Below are 24,744 nucleotides of genomic sequence, written 5' to 3' on the forward strand. Positions count from 1 at the left end.
CTCAGTGGCTGGCCTTTCAGGCATTCTGTAACTGTTAAATTGAATTACTGAGAAGGCTGTGCTATGGAAGGTTAAGTGCAACTAACCCAGGGAACCAGAAGGGCCTCTGGGAACTGGGCTCAGGAGCCCAGCTTGTATGAGTAGCCCTCAGCTTTTCCCCAGCTCCTCTTAATCCTGTTTTTCTCTAGGCAGAAGGAGAGGGGGTGCCTGCTTAAGATGCTGGTGACATTCCCAGAGAAGTTGGGTCAGAATGTGCCATCTCATTTCCAGCTCTCAAGTTCCTAGAGTATCAACCCTTGCCCTGTCTGAAAAGGTTAGTGTTACAGGAAGTGGTTACGTGACGACCTCCGAATTTCTGGCTTTGATTATTGATCTTGAAGAAGACTTTGCAGTTGCCCCTGTTACAAGGAAGGCAGAGTTGCTAAGGTGCTGCACTTGTGAGACTAAATGAAGATTCAGCTTTGTTTATGATTCTGACCTTTGGGAACAGTCCAGGGTCAGCCTGTTTACATGATGTACTCCATAAATCCACTGCTCACCAGCGCTGTTGGGTTCTTAACTTGATGGCTGCTTGTGAAACACCTTTTCCTAACTTGCAGATGAATGTTGCATCCAGTGACTCACACAGATAAAAATCCTTTATATTTAAATTGTTTCAGAGAACTTAGGTAAAAAGAGGATGTGCGCAGCAGAGGAAAGAGAAAAAAGCAATCCAAGGATGCTTGGTTCCCAGTTCTAAATCTAAGAGAGACTTGTATGACATGGAACTTTAATTTCCAGATTTGTAAAATGGAAACGCTGATAATTATTAGGGAGGGTTGTTAGGCAAATCAATTTAGCTCATTTAGGAGAAACATCTGGTAGAGGACCTGGTACTTTTCAACAACGGAGTATTCCAGCAAAGTTACAAGTACTTGCTGTGAACCCAGCTTCTATAGCTAGCTGCTTGAATTTGAATGATTTATATTACTTCAGTAAGAATGAGTTATTAAACCTCACTGAGCCCCAGTTTAAATGGCTTTAATTTGGAGTTAAGTATACTTTGCATGCCAAGGTATAAAGATTAGAGCATGTAAAGGCCCCAATGCACATCAGCACTGCTCCAAAGAGCCGGCTGCTCTGAAGTCATGGGTCTGCTTACTGGAGAAGTGGACTTCGGAGGTGTTGACCGAAGTTATCCTCTATGGCCAAATTGATTTCTTGGATTCTGGTTTCTCTTTAGAAACCAGACCCACAGAGTAGACCCTGGTACGGAAACACTGATTTTATGAAGGCATAAGCCACAGCATGTGTAGAAAAGTGGTTGAGAGTGTTCTCACAGCCTGCAGATGAGAAGGCAGTATTTTATCCAGAAATGATATGGTAGGAAGAGAAAGGTTGAGGCTGGTGATGAATTGATGAGTTAATGCTTGCCTTCTGTGGTAGTGACCAGGCCTAATCTAGGGCAGTGGTAAGTGGGGCTGGGGACAAGAAGCCGCCAGGAAGAATAGGCAAAAGAAACAGAATGATACCCAGGAGGACCAAGGTAGAGGTGAGTGGGTTGAGTCAAAGTGTGGGATACAGTGTCTTAGATATTCTGCAAGGGGAGAAGGGTGGATGCTCTCTGTAGAAACCATCCCATTAAGTAGAATGAAGGGACGGTTGGAAGTGCATGTGTAAATGTGCATCTGTATATGTATCTGTGTATGTGTGCATGAGTGTATTGGTGACAGGGCCAAGGAGTCTGAGGACTTACCCAAGACCATATAGCTGGGAAACATCTTTCATTTGATCACATTGCTAAGTTTGGTAATGACTGCAATTGACAGAAATGGTCAGGGGGAACATGTAGAGAAAGGGCCTCAGCCCCATTTCCTGCCCTCCCAAGCAGGTAGTGAGTAGGAGTTTTGAGTTTCTCTGTTTGATAGCATCACCTCCTCTGCTTTCCCAGAAATTATTCCTCGAAGTATGACTCGAATCGTTCCTCTGTTGGGAGATGTCTCAGTTCAGAGCTGACTTTCAGCTCTGGTTGTTGACTAAAAAATGGTAATACTGGCAATTCAGAAGTGACCCAATCAGGTGAGAAAACAAGTCTGGAAGGTCAGGGGGCCTGAGTGTGGGTTCTGGCCTTGTTTCTAGAGACCTGTATGGAATGGGCAAGTGAGTCTACTTCTTAGTGCTTCAGTTTGTCCCCTCTAATTGGAGGATCATGATTTCTATGTGATAAATTTGTTTTGACAGTGCTTTGCAAATTGCAGTATTGGTCGTAGTATAATAAAGATAAAGGATTTGGATTCCATTTCTACATTTGCAAAGCAGTAGGCGGGGTGGTGAATTGGTCAGCTTGTGTGAGTTGTGCACATGTTTAACATTACAGCAAGGCCAGCATCTTCTCCTTTTGTGGGTGTGTGTGTGGGTGTGTGGGTCTTAGAATGTTGTGGTTAGTGATTCTAGAATCTACTGACTGCTTGATTCTGTCCTGCCTTGTGCAAAGCACCAGAACTCCTGCCCTTGTCAGCTCTGGAAGATGCGTCACTTTAATAAGACAGATTTCCTAGTTCACTGTGTTGTCCTGGGAGGATTTTTTAATTTCTAGGCCTTTATTTTTCCATAATAATAAGAAACTCTGACTGTGTGAGCTTAGGGTTAATGGGACCAAGGCTTGTAAAGTCCCTCTGTAAGTTGTCCCGAGCTCTATGTGTTTTTGGAGCATTTTTTTCCTCCCTATTGCTAGTGGCACGAGGGAACTTCTTAGGTTTTGAAAAGACCCACCAGTTCAGAAGAGGAAATGGAGTGAGGGAAGCCCATAGAGGGAAGTGACTTTCCAGGGGCCTTGGAGTGAGTTGGAATCCTGAGAACTGAGCCTGTGAGAGCTGTGTCACAATATGTCCAATTCAGTGTGAGCCTGATTTCCCCCAGCCTAGGACTTTGACAGAGGAAGACAAAAATCTCCTCAGAAAGTTGTCAGCTCTCTGAATCCTTGAAGGGGTGGGAGAAGTCCTTTTGGTGAGTGTGGCTGCAGGTGCAGAGGCACCACTACCTCCTGTCCTTGTTCAGTTGTAACTTGTTTCTTTTGTGGTGCTGGAGATTGAACCCAGGGCTTTGTGCATGCAGGGCAAGCACTCTACCAACTGAGCTATATCCCAACCCATTATTTGGGTTTTGAATGAATCAACATACTTGTGACCCAGAGGACCCTGTGATGTGCTGGGCCACATGCTGGAATTAGTCAGAAGGCAAAACTGCTTCTCCTGACCCTGGAACCCACTTATTCTGCCTGGTTGAAAAGAATCCTCTCTGGTCCTCAGTTTCCTTATTCATGGCAATTGTTTTCTCTCTTACTGCTTTATGGTGTTGGTATAGAAATAAATAGAGGGAACATTTTTATTTTTGTAATTAATATTGCACTATTTAGATTTCATGATTTTCTGTCATTTAAAATGGGCAACTGACTTTTTTGTCCCTCAAAATTAAATGTATTGGTATTAAAAAAAAAGCCATTTTAAGTTCCAAGGATAGCTAGCAGGTAGGTTTTGCCTGCTGTCAGAGTTTCCCAATTTCAGCTTGTGCCATTTCAAATAAATATTGAAGATAATCAGTGAGAGGGTGCTCATGCAAATCAAAGCACAGGTTGAAATATCTCAGGTTCCCACCAGCCTCTCACATCTACCTTAGCTTCTAGTATTCAGTTCTTCATAGACCCTGGGGCTTGAGCCCTCCTTTTGAAATGTAACTCATGAAGACACACTTCTCTTAGCACTTAATCACTGGGCTCCAGAAGGTCACTATTTAAGAAACTGAGGTCTGGCAAGGTCATACATTGAGGAAACGGCAGAAATCAAGACTAGAAGCCAACTCTTTGGATTCTCAATTCTCTGCTCTTTCTGACACATCACTCTTCCCTCCTGTCAGGTGAAGAGAGAAGCCAGATGGTTTGACAAATGGTTCTTGTTGCTGTCAAATCTGCCTTCTCTTTCTGCTCTGACAGACAGTTCTTACCTTCCCCCCAACCCCCCTCTTTTTTTAGCGGGGAGGAAAGGGTGGTGGATACTGAGCGAGAGAGGGAAGTAGATGAAGGCAAAAAAAAAAAAAAAAAGTCATCTTAGTGTCTGATTCTTTATGTGGTAGAGATGGCCAATAAGCTCTTGTTTCTCTGGCAAGAAGCAAAGTGAAGGCAATGAGTAATCGTCATCTTGAATTTAAAGCACATAGGGGCCTAGAAATGGCAGGCTGTATTAGGAGACAACATTGATTTCATATATATTCATCTTTAAAAAAACATGTTTAAGATGCCATATCCATAAATACTAATAAGGCTGTCTGATTCCAATTTTCAGGTGAGATTAGCATTTTATTGAGTATTTTATCTGTCAGATTCAATACTGGATGTACCATCCTCCCAGGCTTATTAGCATAATTGCTGTGCTTAAGCAACAATAAAAAATTCAGCAGTAAAATAGCAGTTAGTACAGGCAATTTGTTATCAAAAGCTTTTACTTAAGGACAGCTCCAGCCTGCATTTATTAGCAAGTTAGGGTTATAATTTATTTTTATTTGGAAAAACAAAAGGAGGGAAAAAGATTTTGCTTTTTTGTTTTGGAAATAATAGAGAAATTAGAAAGCATTGCCTCTCTGGAAAATCGTCCGCATCCCTTCTTCCCCACCGCCGAAAGCGGGCTGTGATGGGAATAGATTCCACTTGAGGCACGTTGGCTCAGACAAAAAGTCGCTTTCCTAGGCATTAGAATAAATGAGTGGTAATGTCCCTTTGTGTTTGTACAGACATTTCCAAAACAATTTCAGATCTCTGCTGTTGCTTAAATCTCACATCAGTTCTGAGTTCTCCGTTCTTAGAAATAGAAAACTGAGTTGAAATGACTCGTTGAAATGACTCTTTCATGTAGGCAGTTTAATGGTAGAGCTGGGCTACAAGAACTAGTCTTCCAGCCTCCAGTCCCATGGCTGCATGGGGACCCTTCACACCCTTCTCCTCAACTCCTGGTATGGGTACTTTCTCCGGCCCTGTGGTAGAGGGGTTTTATACTGGGCTTTTTCCATCAGCTTGTATACATACACCCATACCCACACATCTGCACATACGTATATGCTTTATGCACACACACATTTATGTTTATGCATATATATACACACACACACATATGCATTTATGTTTATGCATATACACACACATAAATCATCCCCCCCCCCCCCGCCCGAAAACCCTTAATTATGTACTCTTGTGTTTTTTTCCTTTAGTGTCTGAGTTGAAGTAGTTCTGCCACTGGATTTTCTCTTGACACCAAATGTCCTCCATCCTTTGTCTTAAAAATCTCTCTCTTCTCCCTAGTGACTGACTCAGAAAGTACTTGTGATTACCATCTGGACCTGGTGCACTATAAATGATTTTATAAGTAATGTGTCAGTCTTTATAGAGAAAATAAAGGTAACATTTAAAAGTGTGGATATTGGGAAATCATTTTTCTTCTTTACTTCTTGAGAAATGTATCAGAAATAAATAAGAACTTTAAATGGAGCCTTTTTTAGTATGTTTGAGACTTCAATTATGGATAATAATTTTCAAATTGAAGATAAAAATTTGTGTGAAAATGGACAATTGAAGCTCCTAAAGTTTGAGAGAAGTTATTTTAGAATCAAATTTTCATTCTAAGGTATGTTCAGTGAAAGCTCTTGTAATCATTGACTCTGAACATCTCCAATATGCAAGAGTCTGTGCTGGTCTCTGAGGGGTTTATAGGTTAAACTGGATTGGGTCCTAAGACTCAATTTACGTTTAGACTGTTGGAGAGGACATTAATAATAAATTAATCATGTTTTTCTTTTTGAGTGGCTATTATAGGATAAGAATTTTTCTTATGTAATTTAATTTCCATGTTTCACTCAATTATTCATTGAATAAACATTTGCGCACCATTTGTTATATGCCAGTCACTGTTTGTTGTGTCTTAGATGCATCATCTCATTTAATTTTTATAAAACTCCTATGAATTAGCTGCAGTACTGTTCTCATTGTTTAGATGAGGAACCTCAGGCACAGAGTAACTTGCCCAAGTCACAAAACTGGTAAATAGTACAACTGCTCTGATACCCCCACTACCTGGCAAAATAAATGAAGGAATGGCTGGGTAAGAAGACAGTGTAATGATGGCTGGAGGTTAGCAGAACCCCTGTATTAAAGAGCATTGAGCTTGCAACTGGATGGATTTTCAGACCCTGGAATGCTCTTCTTGGTGTTCATAAAAGCCTCAGTTAAATCCCCTCTTAGAATTCCAGTGTCTTCCCTTGAATTGGGGATAATAAAATTTTCCTCTCAATGTCATTGTGAGAATAAATTTGAAAATGTGTGTAAGATCTTCCCAAAGTGCCTGGTTTTGTGGATGTCTAGCCCATCTTGGGAAGGATTTTGTGCCTAGGCAGTTTTACATGTAGGTTAGGTTCAGCCACCAAAGCACATTGCCTGTGTTTAAATCCATGATGCCAAATAATATCATAGGACCTGGCCAAACAGTCTTTTCTCTTTGTGCCTCAATTTCCTCATCTGTAAACTGGACCTACCTCAGAGGATTATTGAGGATTTAATAGGTTAAAATGTGGCAAGCTCTGGCCGATGTTGGCTGTTACTGTTCTATTCTATTATGATGAGGAAGGACAGGTGCAAAGTGAAGTTTAGGACCATGTAGGATCCCTGTCCATTCACTCAAGGACAGAGAACAAGAAGGGTTTTTTTTTTGCCTTTGACCTGTCTGTCTCTGCAAGGTGGTTGGGAAAGTAAACTTCAACTGCTATAGAGTATGCAAGGAGAAGAGAACATACCTGCATCCTTGATAAACTCCCTAGGGAAAGTTGCTAGGTGGTTACCAAGGGTCTTTGCTGGCCTTAGAGTGGTATTTTTTCTGTATCTTCCAAGCATGTTCTGTCTTTCCTCAGTCTACACATACCTGGTGCCTGTCCTCAAAGCCATCTCTTGTTTTTCTTTTTTCAAGAAAACATTTCTCTATTGAGATTACTTCTTCTTTGGACCCTTTCTGTAGATTTTGGTATTTTACTTCTTCAAAGGTAATATGCTTTAGCTTATGTATTTCACTCACTTTCAAAGAGTAGGATTGCACAGAAGATAACTTAATTTTAAAGACATGTTTACTGAGATGAGTTCTAAAATGGAGGGATTCTTTAGGATCTTATGCTTTATAGGCCCTATTGTCCTAAAACAGCAATTATCTTTTTTTTTGTGTGTGTGTGTGTGTGTGTATGTGTGTGTGTGTGTGTGTGTGTGTGTGTGTGTGTGTGTGTGAGAGAGAGAGAGGGAGAGAGAGAGAATATGTATGTATATATGCATATATTCCTGGATTTTATAGTGTTGATTTTGGGGCATTTCTTCAGTCTATTCAAAATAGAAACAGAAAGACAATGGTAAGCATTCATGTCATTAAAAAATGTCTTTATAAGGAAGGACATTAAGATGATTCCTTACATTGTGTATGGGGCTTTGTGGTTTTCAAAGCACTTCAATATACATTTTCTTCTGGGTGTCTTAGAGCATCCCTATGAAGTGAGCAAGGCAGGGCTGATCATTATTTCTCTTCCAGGGTTGTAAGTGTAGCAGGTTCAGAGAGGTTCCATAAAGCAATGATGGATGCAAACCTGTACATTTGAGTCTAAGGTATTTTCTGCTTCACCACCCTGATTTGAGTGTTATGAGGTCATTCTTAGCAACTGCTACCCAGGTTATACAGAATTGCAATTTATTTTTAAAAATGCTTCCTTATATTTCCTTCTTCAAATAGATTGGTTAAAAACAGCTATAATTTTATGTTAACTTGTTTCTCCCTAAGTATAAACAGCAGTGAATCTCTAGGACTTTCTGTTAAATCAGCATGTGTTTTTCAAAAATCAAATGTCAAAGTATTTCCTGAAACTTGCTTTAATGAACAAGAGAGGTGAAGGCAAAATTCCTTTTTTTTTTTTTTTTTGCGTGAGGTAATTAGGAAACAGGATATGCAAACTTGCTATATGAATTTAAAGAGGAGCACTTGTATTGATATAAAAACTGGATGGGTACATTACAGAGGGTTTCATGCTGGTAGAAATTTTAAGTGAAAGAAGTTCTCATTAAGCATATTAATTATTTTTGGTTTGCATGAAAGGCTAATCTGTTTCATGAGTTGGATCCAAGGAGGTCTCTATCTCTACACACCAAAAAACTGAAGCATGACTCAAATATCTAGTTCTGATTGTACAGTGCCTTTATCTGAGAGCCAGGGTGTGTCCTCAGAGTACAGAACAGAAGATGGAAGATGGTCTTGAGCTTCTTAATGATGTGGAGTCTGCACTATGCTTGCTTGGGAGGCAGAAAGGATTGCATTTTCTTTGGCAAGTGACTTTGAGTCCCTTGGACACGTGGCACCAAATAAGCCCAGTGCTGTGTTGTTAGTGTTGTGTGCCCGGGTGTGGGTTAGATGACATGTGTTTTGGAAACCAATTTCCTTCCTTCGGCTGTACATGGGTTCTTTGTTGGCAATGTCATGGAAAGCCTGCTTTAGAAGGAGGCAGCAGCACGTGTTTCTGTAGTTGACCATAGATGGCCCTCTTGACCCCTTGACTTTCCATCTTTGATGGTTTCCTTTAAGTTCTACATCATCTGGTAATGATATTTGTGTGATTAATGTTGCAGATATTGATCAATTTGTATTTTTTTGCAGGATGTTTAGCTGTGGATTCTCTATGCTCATAAGAGTGTATGCAGCATCTACCTTTGCCATGTAATATTTAGCTTCACATTTACAAATATGGTTTAGAAATTGTTTTAGTCAGGTTTTTTTTTTTTTTTTGTCACTGTGAACAAAAGAACTGACAAGAACAGTTAGAGGAGGAAAAGTTTATTTGGCTTATGGTTTCAGAGGTCTCAGTCCATAGATGGGCAATTCTATTGCTCTGGGTCCATGAGCAGCTTAGAAGATAACAATCAGGAAGCAGAGGGATCTCTGGTGAGCAGTGACCTACCTCTTCCCCTCACACCCTGCCTGTCTGGAGTTACTGTCCACTTAAGCCATGCCAATGGATTAATGCACTGATTAAGTTAAGGCTCTTAGAACCCAACCATTTCACCTCTAAACTTTCTTGCATTGTTTCACAAATGAGCTTTTGGGGAGCATCTCATATCTAAATCATACAGAAATGAAATAACCAACATGGCAGCAAATGGGCCATTCCTTTCTCTGAGTTTCTTACATCCTCAATTATCTTTAATTATCATTGACTTGCTCCTTGTGTCTCTTGTGCTAGATTTTGACGTCCTAGAGGGCAGATGTCATGTATTATTCACCAAGGTGGTGCATGGCACTAGTAGATGCTTTTCGCTAAGTAGTTGGGTTTCATGTCTTAAGAAGCTGAGAAGGTGGGTTCCCTGTGCAGAAAGATGGCTGTGAATGCTGCTGCTTCAGTGCATGCCAGACTTGCCCACTTAGAGCTCTGTGGCCACAGCTTCTCCCTTAGAGAACCCACAATCCATCCGTATCACATCAGTGAGAGAGATCTTTGTAAGCTGAAATAATGTCCTCATGAACCATCCTAATGAGCTTCATGTGTAGAACAGTTCTGCCATCTCCCACATTTGAGAGGTCCCCAGCACAGCCCTTCCTTCCCTCACATGTGTAGTGGGATAATTTCATGAATGGATCCTGGAAAGGATAAGCAAAAGAAAGAGCTAAGTAACTTACTATGTTTTTGGTATATGGGAAGTTGTTTTATTTTTAAAAAGTAGATTGCTTAATGGATGGGCAAAATGATGTATATCCTTAAAATGGAATATTGTTCAGTAATAGGAAGGAGGAAAGTACTGATACATGCTACAATATAGACAAACCTTGAAAACATTATGCTAAGTGAAAGAAGCTGGTCACAAAAGACCATATATTATGTGATACAATTTATATGAAAAATCCACAATAGGTCATTCTATGAAGTCTATCGGGACAGAAAGTAGATAGGTGGTTTCTGGCAGCGTTGGTCGGGGGAGGATAGGGAGTGATTGCTAATGGGTATGGGTTTCTTTTTGGGATGCTGAAAATGGTCTTAAATTAGATTGTGGTGATAGTTGTACAGCTTTGTGAATACATGAAAAAAATGAACTTCGATTTTAAATGGGTGAATTGTATTACATATCAATTATATCTTAATAAAACTGTTAGAAAAAGTAGATTGTCCTTCAATCTACAGTTTTTGAAGGGAATCAAAATAGTATATATTGCCAAGTTTTTAACTCCTCTTGATTTGTTTTCAGCAAAGAAATCATGCATAGGTAACAATGATGAGCATGATTAAGGAAAAATTGATAATACAACCTGAACCACCAAACTTGAAATATATTTCCCCCCTCACTTTATGCACAACCTTTTTAAGGAGCTTTAAAAATTTATACTTCCTGAAATGTTGATTAGTGAGATATCCGATAAGAAATAACAGGGTACTGACAGGCCTGATTGTATAAATAGGCGTTTGGGATTGTGTTCATGGTTTGCTTGTCAGCACAAGAGAAATGTGTGATTATGTTGAATGATGGTTAATTTCCTTATCCACCCATTTTAAAAATAAAGATATATGGCTGCAAGACAGGTGCCCAGGGAAAAAAAGGAGAACTGCTTTGATAACGAACTCCAGAGAGGAACTAGAAGGAACATGCTCCTGTTTAGGAGGTGGCATTTGAGCCCTGGCCCAGTGGCTGGTGCCTCACAAAAGATTTGTCACTTACTCTTGTTTTGGGTTTTAATGTGGACAGGCTCAGGCTCCCTTCCTTCAAGGTCATTGTTCCACCCTCTCTGACTAACTTATTGTGTCAACAGAGTTAAAAGACCAGCCAGTGGTTGTGCATTGAGGCAGGAGGGGAGCTGTGCTTTCTAGCTTTGTATGTGAACAGTTCATACACAAACAGTTCTCTTTGATTAAGTATCCGGTGAAACCAATTCACATGAACTCCAATTAAACTTTAATGAACAAGTGGGTGTATTAATATCAGCTGAGTAATGTAGGCAGCACAGATTCCAGTAAGTGACTCACTTCTCTGAGCAGCTCATTCCCCATGCACGGTTAGAGTTACTAGAAAGCTTCCAGCTATATTTGAGTGGATCTGGTCTGGGCCTTGTAATTCTAGCAATCCTCGGGGCTTGTTATTCATCTGGTGACAAAACCACAGTCATCCAGACCTCTGTTTTCAGAGCAAGGATTGAGGATGGGGAGACTTGTTCACATTGAACAATTGGGCCCTTTGTGGAACAATGACCATTTGGATGTGTATTATCCCCATCTTCCTGTTTTTATGATTATGATTATGATTTTTTAAGTGAGAGTTTTTTCTTTTGAAACACACAAGCAGTGCAGGTGAAGATGGAACACTGTTTTGAACTGAACTCAGCCTCCCTGAGCCTCCTTTCCATCTTCCTCTGCTCACTGCCTCAAGTGTGTAAGTCTCCATAGCTACACCCCAAAACAGCAAGGTGTGCTCAGAATGATGAGCCATTTTGGGCATGGACCCTGTTCTGTCTAGAGATTGATGTCTGTACCTACTTCCTAGGAAAACATTTAACAAGATGATAAATGTAATGGTCTTAGTTTCAGGCCTGGTACATAATAAGTTCTCATGTTAACTTGGACCAGTGTGGGATGGATGGGAAGGAGGATTTGGAGATGAATGGGGCTCACAGTTCTCCTGTCTCATAGACATTGACTTAAAAAGATCTGTGTAATTATAGTGATAAAGGCCAAAAGCTTGAGAGAGAGAATGAACAGTGAGGATTTCAGGAATGGAGAGATCCCAGAGGTTGGTTGCATATGAGAAGGCAGGGGTTAGGAGGGGGGATGGGTAAGGGTTTGGAAATGTAATTGCAGACCCATCTATGGGCATGAGTGAAAGTAGAAGTATGGATGTACCAGGGCAAGGGAGTGAACATGCAGCGTAGTTAGAGCACAGGATATGTCGGGGCTTGAGAGCCTAATTGAAATTGAATTGAGCCTTTGCCTTGGCTACCAAACCTCATTCCCAATTCCATTTGCTGTTCTGATGCCTCCTCTTTTGCACTCATCTAGAAACCAGTTGAAACAAATGCAGGAGCCAGTCAGATGGAGATAATGTCTAGGTCGTTAATGGGCCAATTTGGGTCTCTTAGCTCAGTGGGCTTGCTAACAGAGAATCCTGAGTCAGTTTACCCTCTTCATCTCCTATAACTCCTCTCCCACATGGGACTGTGCCTGTAAAATTCCCAGCCCGGATCAGGTAGTAAGCCTGGGAAGAAGGGATTGAATTGCACATGCCCAGTTCCTTCTCTAAACTCAGTAATTGGGTAACTCACTACTGCCTCTCCTGTGGACAAGGGAGTAGAGGGAGGCCAGCAGAAAGGAAAATTGCAAGGGATGAAGGAGATGTTCTGCTAGTGCCAGGCCCCTCCCCAAATCTCTCCAAATCACAACATAGTTTCTTTAGGGGGAAAAATGGGAGGCTGGAAGGGTAGAATAGGGCCAATTTGTAAAAGTGTGGACAATTTTCCGAGCAGGGAATGATGTAATTTAGTCTGCAATTCAGTCTGGTTAATCTACTTATGCAACTCCAATTGAAGGATGCACTTAGATGACTTAGACTTGAGTAAACAGATCTTGTGTAATGCCATCAAGGCCCATGGTGTAAGAATAAGCTGCTCGCAGAAGTAATAGCCACCCACCCCTCAGCGCCAAACTCTGGACACAACTTGTGAATAACTTCCTCCCAGATATCTTTTTTAGACAATGTCACAGGATAAAGAAATCCAAGGGGAGAAGGCATAATTTCCACAATGATACCATAGGTAGGAGGATCTAACTGTAATAGATAAATAGATTTTGGAGAAAGCAGAAGGGACTTTTGCAAATTGAAAGTTGAATGGATTAATGGTGCAAATTATGAACTCTATGTTGTTTATGGAAAACAAAGGAATGCCTGTTAGGTTTTGAAAAATATGAGTCAATGGTTTAATTAGCAATTAGAGATAAGCATCTCATTATTGAAGTTAACTTTATTGAACATCTGCCTCAGTCACCAATTAAAATATGTTGTTCCATTTTACAGATGAGAAAACAGTAAACAAAGTTGAAGATCATTATCCAAGGAAGCTTGAGTTAGGTTTCATTGGCCAGCGTAATCCTTAGTTCCAATGTTGGGGATTTCATCTCCAAGTGAAACAGTAGAATTTATTTATAGAGATTCACAGGGCCAACTGGGTTGGATTTGGTTTTGCATTCGAAGAAATCAAGTAGATGTACTTAGTTAAGCTCTCTACTTTACTTTGGCTTCAAAGATTAGAAATTTAGTAGCCTAACTGATGGATTATACATCGTTGACAAATTTCCTCTCATTCACGATTTCTTTGGAGCCTCACGTTGTTTGAACAATATTGAAGGTAATTTATAGAGGATAGGTCATCTGCTTTGACCTGCCTATTATCTTTCCTTTCAAGATAATATATCATATGGATTAATTGACTGATGAGCTTTCCTGAGTTGAATACCCTTGCAGATCCTTCCTTTCAAACCCAAATCCTGCCTAAATTTTCCAGTGTGCCTCACCCCAGGGCTCTTTTGTGGATCCTCTTTTCTAGAGATCTTTAACTGATCATACTGTTCTTCTCTTGGGGGCAGCTTTCTGTTTTCTTGTCCAGAGTAGACACCACTCTGCCATGCTGGCCACTCTGAATCCACTATGAATATAGGCCACCAACCACTTGATCCTCTTGGGGACGCTAGCCTGGTCTTTCATGACTTTCTTTAGGTTGTCCATGCTGATGACCACACCATTGATCACTACTTCTCATTGAAGTTTGGGGATACAATTAAGTTAGGGATGTGTTATTTGAATTCAGACCCATACAGTTACATATTGAAATTCTTCTCAGGATTTTGATGGGCACTCTATCAGTTTAGTTATAGTGTATAATGCTTAGAGTGAAAACTTTTTAAAACGACTTGTAATGCATTGGTATCAGAGAAAGACACTCAGGACATAGAGTGAGAAGGTCAAAAAACGGGTGTGGTCTCAGCTGGAGAGGAAGCTAGATGAGGTTGCCGGGAACTAAAGCTCAGAGTCCTGGCCATTTTCTTCTTTTATAACCCAGGCTCATTCCCATAATCACTATTTATCCCACCCAGCAGCACTTTCATTGTTCTTATATGTATGTACCTTGGGTTTTGTTCTAGAAGTTTCCATGGGAGGAGGAGGCCAATGGCAAGAGTTCTTAGCTCAGCACACTGAAGGTGAGGATCATGAAAGCCTTATTCTATAAGCTTCAATGTTTTCATCAAGACCCAACTTCTCTCTTTGCCCCTAGGCCCTAAGCGTGCATAGCCCTGTTCTGTAAAAATTCTCTGTACAATTAATCTGACTCCCACCTTTATTAATGCACTAGAGTTTGTCAAAATCAGTTAACTCTTTAGTAAAAATTCCAGAATAGATAGGTGGGCGAGTTTGCTCACTGGCTGAAGAGGAAGGGGGCCAATTTTCTTTCCCCCAGTGTTGGGCTCACCCTGGGCTTGGAGACCTTGTTATAACTTTGCAGTCATATCTTCTATATTTTAAAACTAGAGAATTGATCTTATTGTCTTGCTGGTGAGCACAGTCTCAGTAAGTTCTAATGGAAAAACCTGTCTGGTGAAGGGGACAGGAAAGCATCAGAGCAGTCCTGGTGAGTCATCTCGAGAGCTGCTCCATCTGAGCAGCGTGGCTTCCTCGATGCTGACTCTAACTCTCCCTCAGTGTGCTGTTATCTCAAGCAGGTTTTGAATCTTGGTCTCTGATTCCCTTTCTAGGTCAGACTATGTCTTTTTTAAACACTGAGCTTGGACGTCCTCTGGGTAGTTTGGACTGGTCCTATTAGGATAATAGGACTTAGGAATTCATGAAAGTAGCAACAGTAAGAAAATTTGAAGTTCTTGAGCAGAGGTGAGGTGCTAAGGGGCCCAGGGAGCTCCATGTGCAGGTTTGGGTTTTGAAACAGGGTGTTGGAACTTGGGGGTGGGAGGGAAGTGAAACAGTTTTGGTGCCCTTTGAGAAAAAAACAAAGAATGAAACTCTTTCTCTGAGCAAAGTGAATGGACATTGTAAACAAGATAATAGGGAACCTGGAAACCTGGAGTTAGGCCCCGCCTCTGTCACACTTTGTCTATGAGCTTGACTACTCAGCCATCGATGGTGATCATCATCAAACCTGTCACTGTAGACTATTGAGTGGATCAATGAATTTATGCACGTGGAAAATACTTAGCAAACAGGAAAGTATCTATTTGTTATCTTGGCCAGGGACTTATCTTTTCCCTTTAAAAAAAATTCTGTCTTTTTCAACTATGAGCTATGTAGACTCATTAGAAAATTAAAATGCACAAAAGTATGAAGAAAATTAAAAGTCTTGAGTTTATCATTCAGAGACACTACTGTTCAAGTTAAAATGTACAACTATCTTTTTAAAAGTGTCAGTCATGTTTCATATATATATATAATGTATATTTGGTTTTATTGTTTTCCTTATACATCGTCCTATTTTAAACATCTTTTCATGTCATTGGACACTTTTCAAAATATAAATAGTAATCATTGTGTAACATTGCATTATAATATATCTGACTGCTTTTCCATTATTGATTGATAGCTGCTTACAAGAAGGGAACTTGCTTTTTTTTTTTTTTTAACAAGAAGGGAACTTCCTTTTTTTTTTTAAACTAGAAGAATTTATTTGAACTATTTTATTTCATCCTAATAGTTAAAGTTACACATATAGAGTTGTTAACTTAGAGACAATTTTGACCATAGAAAAGCATTAGCTCCAGTTATCTTGATTAATATAACATTACTTAGAGAAATACTGAAAAATTATTTAGTCTCATGAGTATGCTATATTAAATAAGTTGCCTTATGCTTTCTGGAAGAATTTTTATTTTCTCTTTTTAGAAGGATGACTAGATTTGTTGTGCCCAATGGGTTTATTTTCTGTTGCTGGGCATATATGTAATTCTATAGTTACACATTTTTTGAATATGATGATATAATGATGAAGAGAGACCTTCAAGTATTTTTAAAAAATGAAAATGTAAGGGGAAGTAGGGAGGGTTTTCTAGTATTTTAGCCTGTGGATTGTTCTGTCCTACCTTTTTGCATTTCTGTATACCTGCTTAGCATATTGTCTTCTACATCTGCCTGAGTTCTATCCTTCTGTTTGTCCATACCTGCCTGTCTGTACAGCTGTCCATCCTCTGGCTTGTTCATTCAGACAGGCGTCTAACCATCTCTGGCCATCCTTACTTACCTCTGTCTTCTCTGGCTGTCGTTACCTACCTCTCTCATTCGTATCTCTCTACCTTCATTTGTCACCTGCGTGTGTTCATTCACCTGTCCAAATCTACACAAGCCTGTGTTAACCATCTATCTTTAGAGTGAATGGAGATGATTTTGGTGGGAGCTTATGAATTTCTTTGTTGCATTTTACTTAGAGGATAACAGGGGCCTAAGGTCATGGGAACTGAAAGGTGAAGATGAATGAAACTTAGCCATTTATATTCTACTTCAAAATCAGGAGGGATATTCAAAACTGACCTGATTATCCTATTTATGGTGCTCACCAGCGTGTTCTTAATGTAATGCATTTTGGCGAAGATTATTTCAGCTAATAATTTGCTAGGCACTAGTCATCAGAACACAGAATAAAGAAAATAATTTTCTTGAGCTCTAACTAAGAAAAAGTCAAAGATGTACAAATGCCATGTCCCCAATTTGTTAAAAAAAAATATTGTGACATTTCAGAGAGGTTAGATATATGAGAGCGAAGGTATTTTGTGGTACAGGGGAGCTGTGTAGAATTTGGTGTTGGACATAATAGAAGGAAAGGAACCAATCATTCTGAAAGCCAATTTACTCCTAACTCTGAGAAAAGTGCTTTGCACTTTATCTATTTTAATTCTCTCGTCAACCTTGCAATACGATTCTTATTCCCCTTTCATAGTTAAGAAGCCGATGCCCAGAGAGGGTAAATGCTTTGCCCAGCTTTACATGGAAGTTGGCTAGTGAGTGGCACAGCTTTTGTGGAAAAAGGATTTGTTTGACTTTAAAACAGTTATTTCTCTGTAGTAAACCTCCCAGAAATCATTCAGACTTGTAAAACCTCAGCTGTGTATTAGCTCTCCACTTGAAACTTTATAGAAACGTACCTTACAAAGAGAAACCTACAAATAGCATAGTTTTCATCCTTTTCTTGGGAGATGAGAGAGTTTTCATGTGGATGTGATAAAGAAGAGAACTTTCTGGATACCGAGAGAAGTTTGAATGTACGAACATCAATTTGGCATTTGGTGGAATGGGACTTTCCTCCTATGCTGCTGTGTGTTTGTCTTTAACGACAGTCTCATGAGTCAACCTGACCCAAGACACAAAGGTCTCCTCTACAAGATACATTATAGGAAGGTAAACAATTCAGCGGAATACAGTCATCCTCCCCAATTATTAATACTCTCCAAAAAGCCAGGAAAAAAAGCTATTGTAATATATTGTGCCAGGCCAGCTGTTACAATCACAACTGAGCCTGAAATAGTAATGACTTTTGAAATCACAGCAAAATTCTTTAGTTCTTAAATTTTCCAAAGGTTTAAAAGCTTGCTCCCTCCTTTTTTATCATGCTAAACTGTAGCTTTGTTAACAATGTTCTATTCTGGGTGGGAATTCATTCTGGTATAATTAAGAATGAAGAGGGAAATCGGTAAAAGGGCTCTGTCTTAGGACTTATGTGATTTTATTCTTACTTTCAATCTTTATTTTGTTCTGTTAAGCATCTAACTACCTACTGTGTACCCTGAACTTTGCTATGTGTGAGGGGCATACTACAGCAGGGATCAGCAAACTTTTTCTATAAAGGACCATATGCTTAAGTATTTTAGCTTTTATTGTCCATATGATCTCTCTCGCAGCTCATTGCTGTGCTCTCAGACAATACACAAAAGGCCCAAATTTGCCATAGACGGTATGTAAGCAATTGAGTGTGGATATGTTCCAATAAAATTTCATTTACAAAAACATGCAGTGAGTTGGATTTGGCTGGTGTGCAGCAGTTGTACAGGAATGTCCATGATAATAGTGGACTTCGTCTTGTTCTTTGTAGCACTTAGCATGTGATAAGTATCCTATAAATATATGTTGAATGAATGAACTAAAAACTGAACAAAGCAGACCCCTTCTCCTAGAGCTTGTAGTCTACTAGGGGATGTAAAATATACATGCATATAATTTATATATTTTAAGAAAGTATAAAGAATTGTGGGTTATTTTGTAGCAAGAGTAGAGTAAGGAGGACAGGGGAATCCAGTGGTACTTGAATTGGATCCTGAAAGATAGATGAGTATATGTTACCAGCAAGAGATAGAAGAAGCACATTTTAGGCAGAAAAAATCTACAAAAGGGACCAAAGACATGACATTTGTGGTGAATAATGAATAGATCGGATATTCTCTAATAGGAGTTCCCTTGTTCGCTTAATCTTCAGAATCACCAGCTATTAAAAATACATTCCCAGTGTTCTCCCTGGAGATTGAGATTTTGTAAGGTAACTTTGGCCAATAATAAAAATCAAAACTGCATTCCCACAATGCCTCGCTCTGAAATATTATTAGAAGATCGTCATTCTTACCTTGAACTCATCCTCATTCTGCAGCCCTCCACTCAACAATCCTTTCACTGAGTATCTGAGTTTACGCCATTCTTGTGCTCAGCATGGCAGGTGGGGGTGGCCAATAATAATTTACATGATAAATATTTGAAAAGGAGCATGATTTCAGGAGGATATACTGGAACCATTTTAAATGGAAAATAGGGTTCTCGCTTTTCTCACGAATAGGACCAGTATCAACTAATGGTAGCAGGACCTGTTACCCTGGTAATGGTAGTTACCCTGTTCCTTCAGTAACATAGAATGGAAGGGAGCCCTGGTAGAAATCCACCCTTACCTGATAGCCTTCATATATCCCCTGTTGATATTGTAGCACTAATACAGCCTTTATGATGAAATGGCATGTAATTTTAGTCCGTAAATTATAGTTGTGCAGATCATAATGAAAATATCCAGTTCTTAGTTGCTACTAGATTTATTGCTTTTGAATCTCTTTGTTGGCAAACATTTAAGAAGGCAAATGGATTCAAATGACGCAACAGAAAATCCGCATTCTTTTGATATAACTCCAGTTCAGAGGGTAGGTTAATGCCTACTTGAGTAGACAGTGACCATTGGAAGGGCTATATAGTCTAAGTCTCCTTTTTAGTGATGGGGAAATATTAAAGCCTAGAAGATAGACTGTTAGTTACTTGGGTTCTGTCACCAAATTATTGGCAGAACTAGGAGTATAATGCAAATGCTAAATTATTCAATTCAGTGTTTTTTTTAGAGTACTATGCCACATTTATTAATAAGGTCCCTAATTTACATAATCTGTCTCTCCTTTGACTCTTTTAGCCATTTGACCATGCTTCCTCTAACTGCATGTCATAAAGTTGTATCTTAATGTCTTCTCCAGGACCAGTAACCCACTGTTACCCCAAATAAAGGCTGAACTCTGTTTCCCTGGAGAGCTTAACATATTTCCTGGCACTTAGCATGTGTTCAGCAAATAATTGTAGACTTGAAATATCTTGAACATCTTTTCTTTTCTCATGTGTTTTGACTCAAGTTCCTTTGCAGTTATATTGTCAAAAAAGTCAAGCTCTTCCAAATTGCTGAAATACAAAGATGCTTTCTCTTAAACTTCCTTTAAAGAAAAAAAATAGTTGAATTCCCCATTTTGACTGAGACCTTTCTTAATAGCTCTTCTGATAGTTAAATGTCAGCAACTTCAAAAGAAGAAATGTCAGTAAATTATCCAAGAAAGAAATTGTATTTATTTGAGGAGAAATATTTTAATTGACCACTTAAAGATTATAGCACAATACCAAGAATTTCATAGCTTGCACATTTCTCTCCGTTTCAAGAACTTTTTTTGTTTTTTGGTTTTTCTCCCTCAGGAAACTTAGCTTTTATTTTTCTTCCATTGGGATTATTTATGTGCCTTTGTCTCTCCCAGTAGATCTTGAGTTCTTTGAAGTTCAAGTAGTAAAAGAAAAAAAAAGAAAAAAAAAATCAAAACTGCATTCCCACAATGCCTCGCTCTGAAATTACTGCATACTAACTATATATACCTTTATGTAAAGAAATATTATTAGAAGATGATCATTCTTACCTTGAACTCATCCTTATTCTGCAGCCCTCCACTCAACAATCCTTTCACTGAGTATCTGAGTTTACGCCATTCTTGTGCTCAGCATGGCAGGTGAGGGTGGCTTGGAGTGGGGACATAAAGGTGACCATCAGAATGTATGTTTCTCTCAATGAATGTTGCATTTTGGTGGACACAGTGACACACAACACATAAAAATAATGTGATATAGAAATCTGAACAAGGTACCAACAACCTGTATTAGAATGTGGAGGCAGTTCATTCTGGCAGAGTGAGAGGGAAGCTTCAGTAAGGAGTGAATATTTGAGATGAGCCGTACTGGGCCCCGTCTTCCATTTCAGCCACTGGTTTTGATCTTTCCCAACATAATACACACAATCACTGGCACCGCATGCACACACACACACACACACACACACACTGATGCTTTTTCTTTCTGTAATCAGTTCATCTGTCGATGTAAGAAAGAGTAGAGCTGGCATTATGCAGGATAAAAGAAACAAGGAGCAGGTTTTACGGTGTAATCTGAAGGTTTCTCAAAGTCTGAAAGGCACAGCTGCTTGATATTATTGGGAGAGAGGTCTTGCATGAACAGAGTATCTTGGCCAGGGAGAGGCATATGGTATTTAAAATGGATATCGGTCTTTACAAAGCATTTTCCCATCTCCTTGTTGTTCTCCACTGTGGTGCAATTACATTACATAGCTCTCTGGGTGGCGGGAGTGTGGCATTGTGGAAGGAGTTTCAGCTTTGGAGTCAGGCAGTTCTGTTTCTGCTTGTGACTTTATTGTTCATTGTGTGTGTGACTGAAGGCTGTTGCTTATCCATTTCAAGCTTCAGTTTCCTCATCCTTGAGAATGGTGATAATGGCAAGTGCCTCACAGAATTGTGGGATTGAAAGAGCTGGTGTTTGCAAAGCTCCCCATTCAGTATCCAGGACGTGTTTGGTCATTCGCCTACAGAGCCAGGAAAGTCTTCTTGAAACACAAATCCCTTTATCCAGCTTAACCTTTTCTCATTTAAGAACCTTGGGTACAGGAAACATTTTGTTTTTCTCTCTACTCTTTTCTCTTTAGGTAATAGTGCAAGCGTTCAGATAAAATTCAGCTGGTCCTTGGCCACAGTATGAGCTCATGTTTGGGGAAAGAGCTGCAGGGCATGGTGAGGAACCTGGGAAACTGGAGAGGGCATCCTCTCCAAGAGAGGCAGATGCCACCCTGGCACGCCAGTTATAGATAGCCACGTGGGGTGCATTGTTGCCAGATTTTGTGTAAAATCTTTGGTTTTTAAAATTTTGGCAAACACATATTTAAAAAAAATGTTATGAGAGATACTTATGCATGAAAGGGAAAAATGCAACTGATAGTTTCATTTAGAAACATTACCTTTGGTTCAGACATATAGTTAAAAGTCCACCCTGTATGGCAAACAGAATGCACCTGAAGACCAGATTTGGCTTGCAGCTCTTCCTGTTACATCTTCTGTGCATATTTTTAAACTGTGAACTTTAGCTGTGGCATGGCACTATGAAAAGAACACTAAATTGAATGACCAAGCATTGACGTTATACTCCTGGTTTGCCATGAATGACGGCAAACTCTGAGCCCTTTCTGTGTGCTAGGCATTCTTCTGTACTTTACATATGTCATTTGATTTTCACAATAACCCAAACAGGTATCCATTATTATTATTACCCCATTTTACAGATGAGGACACTGAAACTCAGAGTATCTGGAGAATATTTAGTTTGGACCCAAGCATGAGTATTTTTTGAAAATTCCAAATATATGGTTAGAGCTGGAATCATGTAGAAAACATCTGTTTCCCTCCTACCCACTCCCTATCACCTATACTGTGTTTTATTTTCTTTAAAGCATTTATTGTTTCCTGCAAACTGTGCATGCACTTCCCTGTTTGTGAATTTTCTACATTTATCCCTGGGAAAGAAGCTCCTGGGTATAGGAGCTTCATCTTTTTTAGTTCTTTTCTGTATCTTCACCTTCTAAATCAGTACCTAGTACATAAAGTTCTCAGTAAACATTCATTTGAATGAATAATAGGTTCTTCACCACTAGGGCCTTACCATCTAATGAGGGAGACACGATACGTACTCGGTCCCATGAGATAGCTGGTAACTGTGACATTTGACATGACTATTAACTGTGGAGCGCTACTGATTATCTTTTGGATGTTATAAATTGTCTGGATATGCATTGAATGGATTGTGGGCTATTTTGGTCACCTGAAGTATTAGACTGGATTCATTCTGTTCGTGTGTGTGTGTGTGTGTGTGTGTGTGTTTGTTTAAGATTTTGGTAATGGGTACCGTACTCATTCCCTCTGTAGTCAAAGGTATCAGTGACACTCCTGGGATGACAACTGGGGCATTTTAAGTTTTTGGTTTTTTTTTTTTACTCAAATATCAATCTACAGAACAAATTCAGGACTGAGGTAGAGGTTTAGCCAGTCTACACAGAAATCGGATATTCTCTTTTCTTTCTAGGAAAGCTACCTTGTCTGTCACTTTGTCCTATAGAAGTAGTACTCCACCTTTATTCAACCAAGACACTATGGATCACTTTCCTGTGACAGTGTACTGTGGGCTATGAGAGGGGGAAGGCAGGCTGTGATCAGGTGGAAGAATTAACTGGGACTCTGCCTCTTGCTCCCATTCTTGAGAAAAACGGGAGCATGTGACAATGACATAGCAGTAGCTTTGAAAGAGCACTAGTTTCTTAAGAAAAGCAAATCATTTGGTGCTTGAGGACTTCAACTATTACTGGTAACAAATGGCTTGCGACACATCTGATAATTGATGGGTCTTGGTGATCATGAAAATACTTCACTACCGATATGGCCCTGTCACCAAACAACTGAAAACCAACCTCAATACAAACAGTGGTGCCACAGAGTGTGTGCTGACTGTCACCATTGCTGATGGAGTCACAGGGTGTCATGATGAAGCAGCTAAGAGCCATTGGTGTAGGAGACCAACAGGAATCCAGGCTGCTCTCTATAGGCAGAGTGGAGGGTGAAAGGAGCAGCCCTCCCTGAGGAATGATACAACTTGGATTGAGGACTGCCCATGTGTTTATTGCTGAGGGCGCCTGAGCAAATCACTTGCTCTCTCTGAGCCTACACTTTGTGGAGTCAATTTTGCCACATCTACTTCAAAAGCTTGATAGGATGATTAAGTACCTACAAAAAAGCTTTCAAGATGAGCCCCATAACCAAGGTAAAGATCATGGTGAAGGCGATGCTGACGGTGATGATTTTCTCTTGTGGACTGATCACTGATTTTTCTGTTTAAATTTAGCCAAAAAGAAAAATTGAAGGAGTCAGTGGCAGAAAGGGGTGATAGGCAAACATAGGACTTGGCTTGCTTCTGTGCTTGTCCAGAAAAATTATGTCCTATGGATTCTGAAGATAACATTTGTGCAATCTCTTTCATGGTTGGGAATTGTGTAACCCTATAAATTGGATCTAACTAGCCCCATGCCCCTGTGATTTTTGTGAAACGTGCCATGTGGAGGTAGCCGGGTTGTTTTGAAAACGGACTGATTTTGACAAAGGGGAAAAATTGGGATTCTTTTACTGTAAATTGCAAGTAAGAAACAACAGAAAGTTAAATATTAGAAGAACTTGGCTATTGCAAAACCACACACTTTCACATCAGTAAGACATGCAGTTCTGATCTGAGTGAAATGTGAAACTTCTTGCAGACCACAGAGAGTAAAACGGAGTACTTTTGTTTCATTATTAATACCATTGTCCTTATTTCTTTAAATGAGAATTGATAGCAACCATAACAGAATCTTTCTCAGGTAGCAAAAACAGAAAGACAAAAAATAAAACAAAACAAACAAACACACAAAATCCTCACCACACCACTAACCAGCGCTCTGAGGATGGGTTTTGCCTTTAACCTCTCTTGTAAGCCACCAGATTCTAGAGGAAGGGGCTTCATGTGTTTGGTAGCGGAGAGTTTTCATTAAAGTTTTCTTCTCTCCTCTCTGGAAGATGGCAGATGTGGCCTTTTTGTATACTGCAAGAAGGATCATTTTGTCCTCTGATGTCTGTGGAAATGTATAGCAGGTGATGTATATTCTGTGATTCTCTCTAATCACAAGGAGAAACTGGCTGGGCGCCGTGGCGCTTGCCCATAATCCCAGCAGTTTAGGAGGTTGAGGTAGGAGGATCACAAGTTCAAAGCCAGCCTTAGTAACTTAGTGAGGTCTTAAGCAACTTAGTGAGGTTTTAAGCAACTCAGTGAAACCCTCTCTCTAAATAAAATACAAAAAAAAAAAGACTGAGGATGTGGCTCAGTGGTTGAGTGCCCCTGGGTTCAATCCCTGGTACCAAAAAAAAAAAAAAAAAAAAAATGCAAAGAGAGACAGGGATGGGTGTGCTGTATAGTTGCTTTGAAGGTAAAAGAAGGTAAATTTTTTAAAAAAAGAGTAGCCAACTGGGCACCATGGTGTACAACTGTAA

The 24,744-nt window shown here is 39.7% G+C and overlaps 1 protein-coding gene across 9 annotated transcripts in view; it reads left to right on the plus strand.

Moving 5' to 3' along the window:
- The window catches only part of Lpp (LIM domain containing preferred translocation partner in lipoma), a 655,361-nt gene that overhangs the window by 112,762 nt on the left and 517,855 nt on the right, over window positions 1-24,744 (plus strand). The window contains exon 1 of one of the 9 annotated variants that reach the window (XM_071615172.1): window positions 235-313. The exons of the other annotated variants lie outside the window; for them this stretch is intronic. The gene's annotated coding sequence lies outside the window, so the exon portion shown is untranslated. Of the gene's footprint in view, window positions 1-234; window positions 314-24,744 lie in introns of those variants that run through there. 9 annotated transcript variants of the gene reach the window in all.

Source organism: Marmota flaviventris, chromosome 8 (assembly GCF_047511675.1).
Source record: "Marmota flaviventris isolate mMarFla1 chromosome 8, mMarFla1.hap1, whole genome shotgun sequence".
Classification (NCBI taxonomy): domain Eukaryota; kingdom Metazoa; phylum Chordata; class Mammalia; order Rodentia; family Sciuridae; genus Marmota; species Marmota flaviventris.